The following is an 18,571-nucleotide window of genomic DNA, read 5'->3' as shown; positions in this document are numbered from 1 at the left end:
GGGGCACTGAGACTCCCACTGTCCTGCTTGTCAGAAGCCAAGCAATGTGCAGCCAACCACAACAGTGCCAGAAACATCTGCTTTTCTTTTGCTAAAATAGAAGAATTTTTAGCACATTTTGCACTCCTGACTGATCTGGGAGAGCACAAGGCAGTCCCTTGTGCAGAGAGAGCACACTGAAAGTCACACCTGGTGCAGGTGAAATACATGACTATGAGCCCTGGCATAGGCCAATCATGTACATCTTGTCTAATTTTCTAAGAAAACCACATTTGCTCCAACACCTCTTGCATACTCTTGTGGGGTGTGTGGGTGCTAAGACAACAATGATTCAGAGTTGAAGGCATGAATCAGTTTCTCAGTGCAGATACATCTTTAGTCTCCCATTTTGTATCACCAGAATCACGAAGAAAACTCCCTGATGCATTGCAGCCACCTTCACAGAATGACAGAGCACAGAATCACAGGATGGTTGAGGTTGGAAGGGACTTCTGGAGTTAATCTTCTCCACCCCCTCCTGTTCAAGCAGGCCCACCCAGTTGCCCAGGACAGTTTTTCGCAATATCCAAGGATGGATTTCCTACAACCTCCCTGGGCAACCTATTTCAGTGCTTGATTACCCTTACAATAAATATAAATGTTTCCTGATGTTCAGATGACCCCTCCAGTGTTTTGTTTTGTGCCCATAGTCTCTGGTACTGTCACTGGGCACCACTGAAAAGAGCCTGGCTCTGTCCCCTTTGTATCCTCCCCTCAGTTATTTACACACATCAGTAGGATCCTCCTGAGCCTTCTCTTCTCAAGGCTAAACAGCCCCAGCCCTCTCCGTCTTTCCTCATAAGTGAGGTGCTCCTTGCTTTCATATAATTGAAATGAAAAACACAAAGAACTGGAATTCACTAAGCATATGTCATGAGATTTTTTTGGCTTGAAAGCACTGCTACATTTGTAGAACAGTCAAACACCAAAGGATAGTAGTTTTTAATTAGTCCAATTCATTTGCTCAGTAGTTTGAGTGTATGAACAAGATGAAAATCATCTTTTAAAAGGTTCAGACAAGGACTCTGTCTCATTGTATGATGTCTGTCTCATTTCAACAGAAACCTCTCCTAGAACTTCCCCCTGGCTACATCTTGTTGCTCTAGTCATTATTTTTTATAATCTAGTATTTCAATACAGGAGGGAAACGCAGTGATTTTTATCCTTTGTTATTAAAACACACATGGGATCTGTATTGGATGCAGACAGCCTGGTCTTTATTGCTCATTCTGGTTTGTGCCATTAGGAGAAACTCTTCACTGGCTGGGGTTTCACTGTCAGTTTGGGCTTTGTTTATTTTTCCCTTCTCACACTAATGACTACTGAATATTTAGACAGAAAAATATACAGCAGTTGCAGACCTACTTTACAAAAAGAGATCATTGCACAAAAGAGGTCAGCAGTGGGACACACTGAGGCCACTCTTCCACTCCCAGCATATAAAAGAATGGTCTTCTCTTAGATATTCCCTATTCTGCTTCACCAGACATACTTCATATCAGGGTTTTCTTATCAGAGAAATGTCTTGTCATGATAAAGCTGTTTTGGTTAGGAGCTCTGAAAGGCTGAAGAAAAGGTGGGTGTGATCTTAGTGTTGCTTGTTGTAACATCTATGTGGTAAATCGAGATGCAGGTGTGTGTCTGTGGGAGCTTGTTGCCACTGCTTGTGTAGGCTGTGGGAGGGAAAGGAGATCAATAAATCAATCTCACTCATGTCTGTGGCCTTTTGCAGGGCCAGAAAATCTAGCCAGATGCAGCTATAATGCATCCCAGGTACCTCCTGGTCTGTGCGCTGGAATTCGAGTCAGACTGCGGTTAAACGGTAAAATAAAGCTTTCCTCCACAAGCAGACATTTAACCACTCTACAATAATTTTGTCCCAGAGGGCAGCTTGGCAAAATGCTATTAATGAGGGAGTGTAGCAACGTGGAGAGCTTCCTGGCACAGCTTCTGAATACTGGCTGGTGTTACGCAGTTGTAACTGGAGCTGTTTGTAAATGTTGTGGTACAGCCCTGTTCCTTTAGAAAGCTAAATCTGAAATCTTCTGGTCACAACATTTGTTGAACATCTTCCACCAAACGCAGTGTGTTGACTTCTTGCCATCTGCTGCATCCAGTGGCTGACAGAGCTCCAGGCATGGATGTCTTTAGCAGGGAATCAATCCAGGACCTTGGGTTGCTGGAAGTATCGTGTCTCTCTGGGTCTGTGGCAATGTGCCATGGGGACACCAGGGGAAGAGGGACTGCAGGGACTCTGGGGACTGGGACACACCAGCTGGGGGATATTTAGGCATAGGCAATTACAGACAGTGAGCAAAGAAATCAGGATAAGGGAATAACATCATCAGCTCCAAAGAAAAACCCAGAGTCCATTACAAGGTTTGTGGATTTTTCCCTCTGGACTCCTGGGGATGGATGTAGGTAAAATAGCAGCTAGACAGGGATTTGCACCTCTTTCAAGTTTTGAGAAGAACTTGTACTTTGTGTGCATGTAAATCTTTGCATTTTTAGCAGGATTTCATTCAGAATTGAGGACTCTCCTGTCATTCAGTCACTACTAAACATCTTTTAACTGCCTTTGGTTCAAGGACATCAAGTGTAGCACTAGTTTGCATTGCAGCTACCACTGCAGCCAGATTTCCCAACAGGATCAGACTTGTTGGGGGTTAGCAAAAGCAGAAAAGGGCAGAAAATTCCCTGGTTCCACTCAGCTTGTAACCTGAGTGAGCTTTTCTGTAATTGCTACAACAATGAATTTTCTTGCTGTTAGAATGAGGGCAAAATTGTGAGGGAAAAGATAGACAACAAAACACACAATGTCATAAATGCACAGCTTGATGGAAAAGACATATCAAGTACATCTCTACTCCAGGAGGTTTAGATTCCTAATTCTCTGAATTCTCTGCTTATTCCCACTCTGGCTGATATTTTGGGGCACTTGAGGAATCTTGTAAGAAACAATGTTTTTTTCAAATGTAATTCTCTGCATTGTATAAGAGGAGTTAACCTCTCCCAGTCACATCCATGTTGTAATTCCTGTATTAGTTACAGCATAAATATCACTTGGATATTGTTCATATGCTGAGGATTTCACATCTTGGATAATTTGCTACATCTTTCATCAAACTTTCGCAATGATGAATTATTTATATTGTTAAAATGTGAAATCCTAGTCTGAATTTGCTTCTGGCTGTTAGATGTCACACGTGCTATTTCTGATCTGTGAAATACATACTGTCAGAATCAGAAGTGTCTCCCCCCACAGCACCTTGCAATACCAGATCTCAAAACAGCAAAATATGAAAGGAAAAGGGCTCTTTTACTGTTTGTGGTACATGTACCTTGCAGGCTGATTTTTCCTCTTATCTTCACTCAGCAGACTGAAACCCTTCCAGCCAAAGCTGTCTATGAACAGCAACTCTCATCAGCCTTGTACCTTCCCTCACTTCCACTGCAAGACAGAGGCAAAAACAAGCAAGTGTGAAAATTAACCCTGTAGACATGTTTTTCTCTTCACCTCCTCTGCAGAGGGAGCCTGGTGAACTTGGGAGGCCAAGCAGCTTTTAGAAAGCTGACTATAAGCATGATGGATCCTTTTTTACGTGACACAGGCTGTTCTGGGGACAACTAGTACTTAGACACCACACTGATTGGCACTGTCAAATGAAAATATGGGGAACAAGTCCAGCATGCCTAAAACCCTTGCCTTCTGGTTGTCAGCTGTGACATTTTAAAGTGCCAGCATTGTAAGTGCACTAGGGAGGGCCGTGGGAACCCTGAAATTTCTGGCTGCAGCATCGGTTGAGTGATCCATCGATAATTTGCCATTATTAAGGTTCATTTAACTTTCCATCTCAGATCTGCCCAGGCCCGCACAGCACTCAGAGGTCCTTGGTTCAGCTGAGCAGCAGGATCACAGGGTGAGCCCACAGCTCTGTGAGGGCTGACCACAAGCATTGAGGGCTCTGTGCCCACTCGTGGTGGCTACATGAGAGGGGAGTGTGGCAGTCTGAGGGGCCAGATGTGCCTACAGCCCTGAGGGATCCCAGACAGGGACGGAAGGAAGGGGACCCACCATGATCCACAAAACCAGGCAGTGACCTCATCGTGTTTATAGTGGAAAGCAAATGAGAAAGGAGAAAAACAAGGCAGCAGCCTTTTTATGAATACAGTTTTTAGTGTTGCACATGGAGAGGAACTCCATGTGGAGGTGGTGAGGGACTCTCTGCTGGCATTTTGTGGAAAGGTTTGGTGGTGTCTCAGTGTCTCTCTCTGCATCTCTTAGAACACAAATAAAAATGTTGATTCTCCTTCTTCTTCTCCTCTAAAGAATCTCTATAAGATCAGCCTTCAGTGAAGCACTGTGTACATGAGAATGGCCAGGGATGGCCAGGGCTGGTGGAGTTCAGAAAATAGTGGGCAGCAGAGAGAAAATGCCTGATTTCAGAGCCTTTGGAGAAGTAAGCCAAAAACTAGATGGAACCATACCAGAGCAAATCTGCCCATTGTCACCACCTGCAACTAATTTAAATTCTGAAGGCCTGCTGGGAACTCAAGGCAACCCATCAGATATAGATAACTATTATAGCATCAGATATAGATAGCTATACTTGACCAAGGCACAGAAAATATGTGCCATTTGTTGTACATGCTTTTCACTTTGTTAAGCTAAAGGGAGCCTCCAGAGAGGCATCGGTCTGAATCTGTGGACTGCAAAGCAGCCTGGACCAGAGATCTCACAGAGGTCCCTACAAATGCAGCTGGATTTCCTTATGACTGGACCAGAGCCTGAAGATATCTATAAGCTGATGGTTAAATATGTACACAGGAGACAGATACCTGAGTTTTGTTCTCATTCAAGGTAAAATGTCCTGAGCACCCTGATTACTGCACTATTGCACTCACCTACAAGAGGATAAAATCTTTCCCCCTTCCTTAAGTTTCTGAATTTTCTTTTTGTGTCTGGCACTTAATGAAGTACTTGCTTTCAGCATCTCCAAATTTATTACTATTTCTTGAATGAACAAAGTCCAATTTACAAACTGCATTAGTTCCCCAAACCCACATACTGAGTGAGTAAATTATTTTTATTATGAGAGAGAGCAGAGCTGCTGTGCTTTCAAACAAATTCTGGTGACACAGTCAATTCTCCTCGAAGCCACCTAATGCACTGGTTTGTGGATAATCTGTGGATCAGACAAATGTTTTCTACAGTTACTCAGAATTTAGGTTGTGAGAGTACAGTAGTTGCTGCTTTACTTTTTTCTTGTTGCTATTTTATTGATGCAAGATCCTTTTTCTTTTCAGTTGTCTATTGTTATATTTAGATAGTCAATGCTCCTGAACTTTCACTCAGAGAGTACTTGGCATATTGGGCTCTTATTTCCAATATACAGATATTTCCTAATACAATGAGATCCTCAGCACAGCTGACAAATGCTATTTTCATATTAGTAGTAATCAAAAAAGTCTAATTATGATGAAAATAAAACAACCAAGACTTTCCCAAATGAAAAGACAGTAAGTTTGCTTCTGTGCATAGATGCTTTCCCAGCTGCAGATGGAAGACTGGAATCACTGTCAAAGCTCAGTGGCAGCATTGCTCTGTGTATGCAGTTTGCTGTGCAGGAGAATCACAGAATTATTTAGGTTGGAACAGACCTCTAAGGTCATCAGGTCCAACCATTAACCCAGAACTGCCAAGTCCACCTCTAAACCATGTCCCCAAGTGCCGTAACTACACATCTTTTAAATAACTCCAGGGATGATGACTCAACCACTGCCCTGGGCTGCCTGTTCCAGTGTTTGACAACCCCTTCAGTGAAGAATTTTTTCCTAATATCCAATCAAAACCTCTATAAGTACTTTATGACTGTGGTAGTGGCTACTATAGGAAAAAAAAATCTAGCTGAGAGATGGGTAATATGATCGATGTGAGCTGTTTTTCTTACTCACACATTCTCCATACTCTGAGAAAGAACAGTACAATATTAGGAGCTCTGCTTGGACTGGTACTGGGCTGCATTTTTTGTTTATGGTCTGCTTTCTGAGATTTACAGCATGCTCTGGGCCGGAGCTTGGCAAGCTATAAACACCAGAGTTAAGGCAGGGAATGAATTTTTATTTCTGAGTCACCAGGACAGGGTGGGTGACCACAAAGCCCTGTGTCCACCCAGCCATAACGCTGAGTCAGGAGTCAGCTCGTGGCACAGGCTTTACACACCCCCAGAGTGCTGAGTCTCAGCAAAAAGCTGAAGGAAGGGGACCCAAGAGAAACCACAGGAGGAGGCTCCCCCAGCCACCACAAACCCTCTGTGTGACACAAACGAGGAGGGCAGAAATCACCGGCAGGATTAGAGATGCATTACTTTACTTCAAGCACTTACTGTGGGGGAAATGCATGCCAGGGGAGTAATAAGCACAAACACACAGAACGTGCTCCAGTTTGCTTTGTAAAATTAATCTCTGAGCACAAACATACCAGAGTTATTACAAATTGTAGACCCTGTAGTGTGCAGGGCTTTTCCAGCCTGTTTACAGTCTTCCTTTTTTTTTGGCAAGTGCAGAGAGATGTGAAAATCCAGAGTTTAAATCATGAAATGAGCCACACAAAGGCAGAGACTGGCTGGTGTAGCTTTCAGCTTCATGGAGAGCAGTCTGTGAGCATGACAGCAGTGGTTTAATGGGTATTGAACAAATACTGCTTCTTTCCTCTTTCCTCCTTCCCAGTTCATGATTTGCTGCCAGTCTTCTGATATACCTTTACTTGTTGTCTCTGAATAATAAATAAATTAATAAGTAAATATCCTGCTCTTAACCTGGCTGTGTTCCTTCCTCTCATGCATAATCCATCCACTCAAGTAGAGGCATGAGAAGATGAGTGGGTGAAGCATGGGCAGACACAAGCAGTGCCAGGAAAAGGGGAGCAGGTACTGAAGTCATGGGGTTAGCAGAGGAAAACTGTAATAGAAGAGCAGTCTAGATGGCCGAGTCTTTCAGTCACTCCAAAGGCTGTTCATTGCATTGGTAAGAGGTACTGGGACTCCTGGTAAGAGGCCAGTGTGCCTTTGTGTTAACTGCTGCACAAACTTACAGTGAAAACTGGTTCATGCCCCGATCAGGTCAGAGCTGCAGACTATAATCAGTCCTGCCTTTTTGGATGCTGCAATGGTAGTTTAGGATACCACTGCCTCTTTCTGTTTTTTATGAACTCTTTCATCAAGCTGGCTATCCTTCCCACATCAGTAAATGCCACACAAACATCACTTACACTGCTTATTACAACCCTCAAAGCCACTCGGCCCATTTTGTTCCCACCTGATCTTTTACCACATCTCAGTTAGAGAACGATGAACACTGGGTCATGGGCAGTCACAGGCAGCTCAAGGTATTTGCTAGACAGCTTCAGTGTATTTGCTAGATCTACCAAAGGATACCTGAATATGTCTCAAAATCAGAACAAAATTGCAGGACCTTTTTGGCCTAGATGAAAAATATAGTCTAAACACTGGGCTAGAGAGACGTTCATATCCACACCATAAATCCAAGAGATCATAAAAATTTTTAGCCATGTTTTTAGAAGTGATGTTTTACACTTGGAAATCATGAAGACAGTGCAAAATTGGTGTTATAGTACATCATTACCTTCATTCCTGTGAATGTGTGGTGTTCATCTAATGTAGGTGTGGATCATGAAGAGAAGAAACTTCAGGAAACAGGTCCCACTCGCTGACCATGATACTTAATTTTGATGTCTGACTGTAGGTTTTGGACACTTCCCTCTCACCACTAGTGACCTAGTACACATTGACCAAAGAGCCCTGCATTTCTCCATAAAGTGCACACCTTTTCTGTCACCTGGTGAGCTCTATTGGCATCACTAAGCAATTAGGATTGGTCAACTGAAAGCGGATGTCATCTGTGGTGCCTGTTCACTTACTGTCCCTTCAAGAGATTTCCAGGTGTCCCTTACAGGCCCATGTCTTTTCTGGTCCTGTCTTGAACAACATCTAGATCCTCATGTGATAAAACACACACAGACTTAGGCAGCTGGATCACATCCCAAGTATCTGTTTAATTCTAAAAGGGGTCAGAGAATGAGTCAAGCAAATCAGTGGGGTGAAACGGCCCCATGTAAAACTCCAGTGAATTCTAGGGATTGCACATAAATGCTCATGGGCAATCTGTTGTAGGTGTGGAGACCACAAACAGCACACAGATCGTGCCTTTAGGAGTTCACAACCCAGCACTGTCATGTATAAATCCAATAAATGCTTCTGCCTGTATGTTGCAAGAGCAGGAGGAACTGTGAGTAGAGAGCCAGACCTGCTTGTGGTTAACAGAATTCTTACAGTAACTCTGGGAAGCTTACATTGGAGCATACATTGATGCCTAGCTGAATGTTTCCAAATAAGAGCCAAGAGGAGCTGCCTCTTTGCTGCCAACACCAGGATCAAGTCCACATTAATTTTTATGTATTTTGTGTGTACATTGGCTCGAGGCCACAGTTATACCTGAGGTGTAGATAAAAATCACTGGCTACATCTGTTCTGGAGGTGCAAAAGCCCTCAGAGTTAGCTGAATACTCTGCTAACATGATGTGGAATTAAGGGTGACCCTGTATGACACATGCAGGCAGAGTGTATTATAAGATGTGATGTACAGTGCAAACATGTGGTAAAGGTGGAACCTGTGTCAATAATTTTTTTTTCCCTAGAAAAAGTTGGGAGATAACAGCTACATAAGCAATTCTATGGGAAAGATCACAGAGCAAAGAAAATGAAGTCAGTCATTTCTGTACATACTTGGAACCACAAGTCTCCTTTCACCTGAAAGTTTTGCACACATCTGCAGCTTTATTTTCACATGTGTTTAGGGGAGTCTGATTTTCTTGTAAAATATGTGGTTGAATTCTTAGCTTTAATGAGACTTCTGGGTTCAGTTTTCTGCCCAGTCTCCAGGGATTCACAGCAATACCTGTTACTTTGCTAGTGCATCTTACACAGATGACACTTAAAATCTTACCTGGGGAGTCTGTGACACTGTTCATAAAGAAGATAAAAATTTTTGCATTGAAAAAGGAACATCTGTTCATAGCTTGGTTAAGATATTTGGAAGAGAAATGGGAGTCCTTTAGCTAGTCCATAGCTTAGTCCATAGCTATAAATCCTGTCTGCATGATTTATTTGTACACCTTGAGTAATTAGGTATAAAAAAAATCCATGGAAAAACCTTGAACTAATGATTCAACTTTCACCCTTCAAGTTTTTAGAAGGTTTTGGGTAACTCCAGCCCAAATCTTTTGCTCAGCCTTTCTGGACAGGCCAGATGTCCAGAAACATATTCTGGATGCAAGAAAAGGCTATAGGCTGCCATCCTTCCTTAGTCTATCTATGTGCCATATAATCAGTTTGTGTATGCAGTAGGTCTTATTTCTCTCAAGCAAACTGGGTTTGCTGCATACTTTGCATGGCTACTGGAAATGGTTAATGGTTAATTTATCTGTCATTTTCAAAAGTACACTTACAACACCAAAGATCTCTCCCAGATGTTTTATTTCTCACCAGCAGTTCTGGGACTCTCTAGTACTGTCCTACCAAGGCTGGAGCATGATCATATGTGGGCCAATTTCCCTCTGCGACTTGGTCCTTTTATCTCCCAAAATGTAAAGGAGGAAGAATATGTTTGCCATGTAACTACCCAGTGAGGAAGAAATCAGCCACCAGTATCTGTAAGCCACTCAGAAACAGCTTTCTAAACAGCTATGACAGATGTTTTGCTTTTGCTAACATGGACCAGCACACCTTTATTCTGGGCCACCAAACCTTTCCAAATCTCAACCAGAGATCAACATAGCCCAGGCTGAAGTCTTTAAAAATGTGACCTGGAGACATGGCCCAGCTCATTTTTATGATAAATACATAGTATGGACAAAGACACAGAGTTATGAAACTAAAAAAAATTGAACTGCTCTCATTTACACACATGTTCAACTAAAACATAATTTAAAATACATTGTTTTCCAAGGTCTCTGTGCTTTCTTGAAGAGTAGGCATGTCATCTAGTAATTTAATGAGCCAAGCTCTTTACATGCATGCAAACAATTTATGAAGAAGCTGTGAGATTATATCAGAGCCTGTCCATAGCTAATATTAAGCTGAATTAATAAACACCCTCAGGCAGCATTTATTTGAATATTAGGTTTGTGTTAAGACCATTTAAGAACTTATTACTTGGAAACTAAATCCTTAATGCTGCTAAACTGCAAGTCTTTTGCAACCTTTTTCTGTACAGAAGCACAAAGAAAAATATTGGATTTGTGTTTCCTCTGCATATTGTAGCAAAACCCAACCCGATGTTACTATAGCAATAATAAAAAGATTTTATTCCAGAACCCACATGATTGCATCTCTTTAACATCCCAGAAGAGAATCATAGTTGAAATGCAAGGCAGTTTGAGTAACTCAGTCCTGTTGTTCCAGCTCATTTCAGTATTTTAATACAATGGTCTCTAAAACAGTGGGGAAAATACGTGTTTCACAGTGCACCTGCTGGGACGATGTGTGACTCACTGGCTGAGCAGGCTCTGGAAGTCAGCTATCATACTGCTGCAATACTAACAGCAGATCCTATTACTGTCATCCCCCATCAAGAACATGAGTAATGTGGAAAGAGACACACAAAGAGAATAAATACACACTTTTCTTCACTTACAGTAAAAGTTACCATTTTGAGCAGCAGCAGCCAGAGTATCTCCAAACTAATTCATCCCTTTTGTGAGGCACCCTCTGTAACACCAATAACTGGAATTTATTTACCTTATAAAAATTACCTCAGTGCTATAGAAGCATCATTCATGCTGCTACGCTTAAGGTTATGACAGTGTTTCCAGTAAAAACTTCACTTTTCAAACATACAGGATTCAGCTGTGCAAATCTAGGAGTTGAAATGAAAGTACACACACGGAACAGCCGCTACAGTGGGACCTCATATGGAGAAATGTACACAGAACTTGTGTGGGGCTGGTAGCCTTTACATGGCAGAAATTATCAACATGGGCAAAAAGGCAGAGGGAGAGATATTACTTCCACCCTACTGGCTCTGCCCAACGTGGGAGGCACACGGAGGGAATGGGAGCCAACGCTCTCCTCCTTTCCTCAGATCCCAAAAGCCTTTCAAGGTATATCCCACCGTCTTACCTGCCAGCCTGGAAGCATTCTAGTTCACGTGTAAATGGGAGCAAGCAGGGGAGAGTATTTTTGCCTGTGGGTTTCCCAAGCCCCATCACACTGCCCTGGGAGCAGGGGGCACCCTGGCAGAGGGACTGCTCAATTTACAGAGCAGAAGATTAAGGCAAACCAAAACTGATGACATTTTATTTTAAAATACTCCCTCGGAAAGACTGCTCTCCTTTTTCCATCAGCAGCTGACTTGTGGGATGTTTTGCCACAGAAACTGTACTGTGCAGCCCCATGACTCCTCTAACTCCATCTTCATTAGTGTTTTAATTCACATCAGAGGTGTGAATTTGAAGCTAGACAACTATTGTCCCTAAATATAATGCTTTTGGTTTGCTTAGAGAAGCAGCCCCAAGGCACACAAACTGTTTCTTTTCACTAAGCCACAACTGTTTTCCTAAAGCAGAAGATAAGGCCTGGGAATGCTCTGTTACCAAAGGGTTTCCCGGCAGATTACAACTACTTTGAAGTTTTATCCCACAGATCTCCCCCATCCAGGGCTGGATTTCAGGTAAGGACTGTTGTTATAGATGGGTACTGCAACGGTTGGCTCTCAAAATGAAGTCATGAATATTATGTATATGTTAAGAGAAGTTTTATTGATGTTTATAGTTTGTTATTGTGATTTGTTGTTTAGGCGTCCTCTGTTCTCACCACAGTCCTGTCTCCCCCTGTATGATTGCCAAGGGACAGCCTTGGCACTCAGGACACATGGCAGGAGAGCTATACCTGTGCCCCTGCCATGGGGCAGGCGGGAATAGGGAAGGCTTGTTACTAGGGGGCGTGGCCTGGCAGCACCTGACCTCCAATCAAGTTGCAAGACAGCAGTCTCCACCAATAGATACTGAAGAAGAGTTGATTAGCAGACAGTGGGAGGGGCCAGGGTTGGCTGATGAGCGCCAGGGGTATAAAAGGTGGAGCAGCCATTTTGTAGATGAGCCCTCAGGTCACCAACTCACAATACACTGTCATTTTTCCTTATTCAGTCCTTTGTTGTCTTTTGTTGAGGCTTTTAATAAACTTTTGAAAATTTTAAAAGAGAGTGTCATTTCTCATAGTGTTGATACTTGAAGGTTACATCTTCAATTTCCTGGAGGACTTTGTTTTGCTGGATTTCTTTTTTTCTTCTTTTTTCCTCTTTTTTTTTTTTTTTTCTGCTAAAGAAAAAATGCCATCATTCCATGAAAATCTAAACTTTTCATCTGACAAAAGACAGAAAGACACAGAAGAGATACATTTTGATTGACAGTGCTGAAAAACATCATGTTGAATTTTACTAAATACGTGTCAAACACTAGCTTTTTAAATTTTCTTCTCTTGAAAGGAGCTGTTTCTGTTTGCTTTAGCAGACAATCAATGCTTTAGCTGCCTGGGAGGAAAAAAAATTGTACTTTTTCTATACTTTCTATACCGTTTCCCTAAACCAGGGAAAAATCTCTTCTGCCATGGCTTAGGTTACCATAGCAGGAGTATTATCTTTTGATATTTCTTAGCATATGTTCATGTTAAATTCAACACATACTGATATAGTTTCTCTTAGAGTCAGTAGCTGGTGAAAGGATAAACCTACCGGAGAGCTCTGCAGGTGTCCAAAGAGGCAAATATGGTTCCCTTAGGGAACTGAGCAGCAGTTTGAGAATTGCTGTGCCTGCTGATATAAATATGGAAACCATCAGAGCGTTAGGGATACATCAAAGGTCTGACAAAACTTTATTTGACTAAAGAGAAGTATAATCAAACCCTGACAATCTGCACTTATGTGGTTGTTGTTGGCCATTTAATGACATGTTAACTAAGCACAGCTGACTAAAACGTCACTAATTGGTCTAACATATATAGCCTGCTTCTCATACAGTATAATATAACATCTAAGGGTCCATGTGTTTCATATCTATCTTCAGAAGCTGTGTGTGAAGTTTGCAGCACTGTAAAGCCCTTAAGTTAAGTGAAGGTGTCGCATAAGTGAATAAAGTATGATACAGTCCTGTTATGTGAAATTTTCAAATAGAATTTACTTTTTACTCATTATGCATGCTCAAAATCAATTTTAAAAGTTTCAGGTTTGACCTCTGTGATGTACACTGCCACAATTTGGCCATACAGGCTAGCTAGCTCTGCAAGGGATTACAAGCAGCAGATAAAGTCTTTTGAAATTGGGAAAATGAGACAATTACAGTCTCCAGCCAACAGAGACAAAAATTACTAAAAGGATTGTGCTACCTAATACAAGATACACGTGAGATTGCTCAAGCCTTTTCAAGACCAGGGTGGGTTGCAGCCCTGGGGCTCAGGGAAGATTTCAGCCAAATGCAGATCCTTCCCTCCATAAATGGGAGACTCCAGACTGCACTATGTGTTGAGCCAAATAACAGCATTTTACAGGTAAGAAAATGAAGCCCAAAGTAATTCCCTGTTCTTCTGGTGCTGAATCTGACACACAGGAAAGACAGGAGGGCAATGCTCTCATCTCCAGTCAGGTCTTTTTGTTTAAGCCCCCTAAGATATTGGAAATTACTTTCTTAATGAAACCACCACTGAGGTGAAAATCAACACGATTGTAGTAGCTGCTGTGAGCTTGCATACATCTTCGTATCTGCTGCCTTAGAATAAATAAATTTGATAATTAATAGTAATATCCTATAGGACAGCAATGCCAAAACTGATTAAACATAACAAACCCAGTAAGCCTCTGACATCCTTCTCAGCATTTTGCCAAATGGGTCAAATAATAGCCATTGTCTCCAATGAAAGCAGTAGCTTTTAATTTTTAAGGTTTTTTGTTTGTTTTTTTCATGAGGATGAAAAGCAATGGGGACACCAAAAAGACAGAGTTTCTTGTGGTGCTTGTCCTTGCCACATATTTGCTAGAACAAACCTTCACACTTGGCTCCCTTCCTGTAAGGCTGGGTGGAGCATGTGGGAGTGAAGGTGTGTTTGACATTTAGTGTTGCCAAGAAGGGCCCGTGGAGTAGCCTTTCACTAACTGGGGGAGAAAATGTGTTTTTTGGAGTTAGCTCACCCACTGTTACCATATGTAGAAGGGAAATGATGGGGTGCTGACTAACACCGTGGGGAAGCTTGGAAAATCCTCTGAAAACTGAAATAGGAGACTATCTTCGGCATTTCCTTCACCTCTGTCTTTTAGGTGCTTTCTCTTCCCATCTGCTCAGCCTACAATTGCTTCTGTGTTCTTTCTGCCTTCTACATTGCTTATTTTGGGCTTCTGCTGGAAACTGCCTTAAAACTAGAAAGGTGTTTGTTTTAAACTAGACAAAACATTGGAAATATATGACTCTAGAGTGACAGGAAAAGACATAACTATTTCAATTCAGAGTTTTCCTATTTCTAGCTTCCATTCTTTTCCATAAGTTAAAAGTGCATTTAGAAACATTTAGAGACATTTTTAAAGTGTACAGTTTTATCCCTTTCTTCTCATAGAAACCAAAGAGAAATCACACCTGACATTAATGGACAAATATAGAAACACTATTATCTTATGCAAGGACGTTTTAAATTTCCACTTTTTGGCACAGAGAGAGAAAGAAAATAGAAATGACCACAAACACATTATTGTTACTATGATTATAGTTGTAAGTTATAAATTATAATTGCCAGGCATACTTCTTCATTTCTATACTTCTGGTTGTCTTTTAGATAACCTACCAGTGTGTTACCAGGACAACCTCTGAGGGAACAGATCTTGTGCAAAAACAATGAAATGGAGAGATTACGCCTCAGAGAAAGGGAGGAATGACAAAAGACAGAAGCCTTTCATAAAAAATCACAATAAAATGGATATTAGCATCCCCTTGGCCAGTTCTATGTCCTTTAACCTTATTTTTCCCCAACATGCTTTCTTCTGCCTCCTCCCATGGCTACTTTGTAACAGCAGATAAATAATTCCTTTCTTCTTCAGGGTAAAAATGTCATTTATACTGTGTAGAGGAAACTGCTCCTCCTCACAGCTGAAATTTCAGTGACATTTTTAATCTGTAAAGCATTGGTACCTCATGTTTACATTGATGATGTGCCATGGGCAATTTTGTAACTTATTTACTGTTCTTCTGAGCTAAATGTATGAGGCTTTTAGATGTGTAATGAACAACATACAAGATGCCAGTTTGTTTCAAAGAACTGCATTTATCCTAATTACATGCTGAAGTACAAAGAGTTTAGCAGTGCTCCCCACACTGCTTGGCAGGATGTCTGTGAGGACCCCAACATTCATCTTCTACAAAAGCAACATCTGTTTCCCCGTTCTGAGACATTTTCACTTAGGTTGGATGGAGAGGATTTGTTCATTTTAGAAAGAGAACGATGCCAAAGCCCCCAGAGCTGGGTCCAGAGGCAGATTCAGCAGGTCTGTGTTAGCTCAGCCTTGCTGATCTCAGCCCTGCTGAGCATCAGAGCTGCTTGGATAGGATGGTAAAGTACCAGTGCTGCTGTGCCAGGCTGGTGTACACAGTGCCATACCATGGGTGTAGGTGAATACATTTTCTTGGGAGGATGTCCAGCATGCAACCCTTAATTCTTGCCAGATTTTACCAGTTTGGTCCGACCATAAACACCTTGGAATCATTGTTTAAAAGCCCAATGAGATCTCATGACTTGTCTTTTGCTCTACTGTTTTGAACACACTGATGGGATATATTATTAATTAGCTGATCACATGGAAATAAATACTTGTTTTATGCTCCTGGATGTTCAGGAAAATTATCTTAACTGTTTGTCTAAAATTTGATTTCTCATTTGTTTGCACAGCTTCTAGCACAACAATGTAATCACAACATTGATTGTAAAAGTAAATCTAACAGAAGACAAAAGCTGTGAATACTTGGAAATACAGGGACATATTAAATAATATACCATTTTATAGGTGAAAGTACTCACTTTAGAAAGGTGAATTCTTTTCTCCTTTGTTTTTCACTTTCTGGAAAGCTGCTTTGTCCATAAGCACACTGTGTCTTTCTCAAACATCTGGCAAATGTCTTTTAGGGATGGCCTAAAATTGTAGAACAGAGAAAATACAAATAGCATAATTATGGCTTTATTTTGGTCAGCTCATGAAATTGAAGGATTAGCTGAACAGGCCAGCTGTTAGTCAGGGAGGTGGCTCAAGGTCAGAAGGTTATTCTCTTGACTCCAAAGAAGATTCCTGTACTAGAGAGAAGAAAGCCTCAGACAGTAGCAAATTGATGTTTTAGCTTAATCTCTTAAGAAAAGAGAGTTTATGAGATCACTCATGTATACCTACACATTTTGTTTTGTCCCTTTCCTCACAATACCTTTTGAATCCATTTGTCAAAATCAGTGTATTTTGACAGAGATCTGAAGGTCTCAAAGATATTTTGTCCCTTCATGTGTTGAAGCAGCTGACTACAGGGGGAGACAGTATTTGTTTTCCACTGAGTGAAAGACTTGATTGGAGGCTTAGATTCACCAGATAGGGTGAAACATAATGAAGATGCCCATTAAAGGGAGATTTTCTGTCAAAGCTCACCCTAGAGACCCCAGCTGTAAAAGATCCATCAATAAGAGAACAGGTTTATTTAGTTATAAATTTTACTGTAGAGGAGATGCAGTAGTACAGATAAGAAGTTTATGTGAAATATGCAGTAGTGTGTACACAGAGATGGGTGTAGTTTACTGTGATCTGGCTCATCCTGTCCTTTGAGCTGCCAGAGGCAGCCCCAGAGCAAAAGTGTGCTAACCATGTTAATGAAGAGATTTGTTTGAGCTGATGTCTGCCTTCCAGCAAGGTCTTTATTATCTCAAACACAGAATGATATCCTTATGTTTGATCTACATGGGAAGAGAAGGTGAATGCTCAGAAAACATTTCTAACAGACACTGTGATCAGAGCTCTCTCCATTTCAGTTCAGTGGGGTGCTTTAACCACAGCTTGCTTAGTGGCTTACATTGAGCAGAGGTTTTATCCTGCAGTAGGGAAAGGCTGATGCTTAAATCAAGAATGATGTGAAAATGGGCATTTGGGGTTTTTTCCTCAGTTGAAAATTCTGGTGTCCAACAGGGGGAGAGTTTTAACTGAAAAACTGCTTGCTGTGCTTTTTTACTTCTCTCTCTTCTGAAGTGTCCCCATAATTAATTAATTAATTAATTAATTAACTTAAGCAAAGTTTATTACTTTGCTTTCTCACCTTTCCCTTCCCCTCCTTTCTCCAATGCTCAGATCTTCTGGAACTAACTTTCCTGAGAGGCAACTGCAGTCAACAACTAACTTAGCTCATTTCTTCTTTTCTGTTTCTTCTGGAGACATTCCCATTTACCATCACATTCTGCTTCTTGAGTCTGAAGTGGCCTCGTGGGACATTCTCACCAGGCAAGCCCTGCACATCTGTTCCATTCTGCTTTTGCAGGGGTGGGTCTGCTCCAGGACCTGCAGGGACACAAGGACAAGGCAAGACTCAGAGTAACCCCAGAACTGCATGACCTCACATACTGTGGTGATGTGTGCTGGGAGCAGGGAGTGAGATCAGGAGGAGGCAGGAAACTCCCTTTCCCTCCGGGAATCGAGTTGAAGGAGCAGCAGGAGCCACCAGATTTGGCTCGAAACCAGAACTGAGAGTCCTTGATCACTTCCTGCCTCACCAGCAGCCAAAGTTTTACTCTGATCAATTTTCTCAATACGAACATGTTTTTACCTGTCTCACCAAGGCAGCTTTGATCTATAGTACACATAAATTGTATAATAGCATAAAACAGTCTTAAAAATAATTTAACTAGAGCTGTCAAATTCAAAAACTTTGATCTTTGAACAAGGCACTCAAAGTCAGATGCCAGAAGTTAAGCATCTAAAATAAATATGTGGCTAGCTCATTAGAAGTGCAGAGGACCCTTCACTGCTGTTGAAATCTGAAAATTTAACACAAAACCCAACCAAAACCAGTGCTTGTCACTCTGCCAGAAAAAGAAAAAAAAAAACCAAAAAAAAACCAACCAAACAACCAATAATTCACCACCTATTATAAACAAATAATCAGCCTTAAAAATATATTTACATTTATCACTGCAATCAAAAATAAGGAAGGCCATTAAAGTTGTAAAATAGCAAACTCAAGAAATAGTATATAGGTTCACAGAAGAATGGCATTCATTTACACCTGCTGATCTTGTTACCTGTGATTGTGAAGGGGATAACAGATTTTAAACTTTGCCTTACTTACCAGGCATGCAGAAAAGTCCAGGTGTTAATGGAAGAAAATGTGGAAGTTTGTGAATTCTTTCATCTGCTCTCCAGAGCCTTGAGGCAGTTTTTACTTTAAAAACCCCTCCCT

The sequence above is a fragment of the Zosterops lateralis genome (genome assembly GCF_965231275.1).
Source record: "Zosterops lateralis genome assembly, chromosome: 4".
NCBI classification, from domain to species: domain Eukaryota; kingdom Metazoa; phylum Chordata; class Aves; order Passeriformes; family Zosteropidae; genus Zosterops; species Zosterops lateralis.
The sequence above is the reverse complement of the archived record's forward strand: the minus strand, read 5'-3'. Positions refer to the sequence as shown.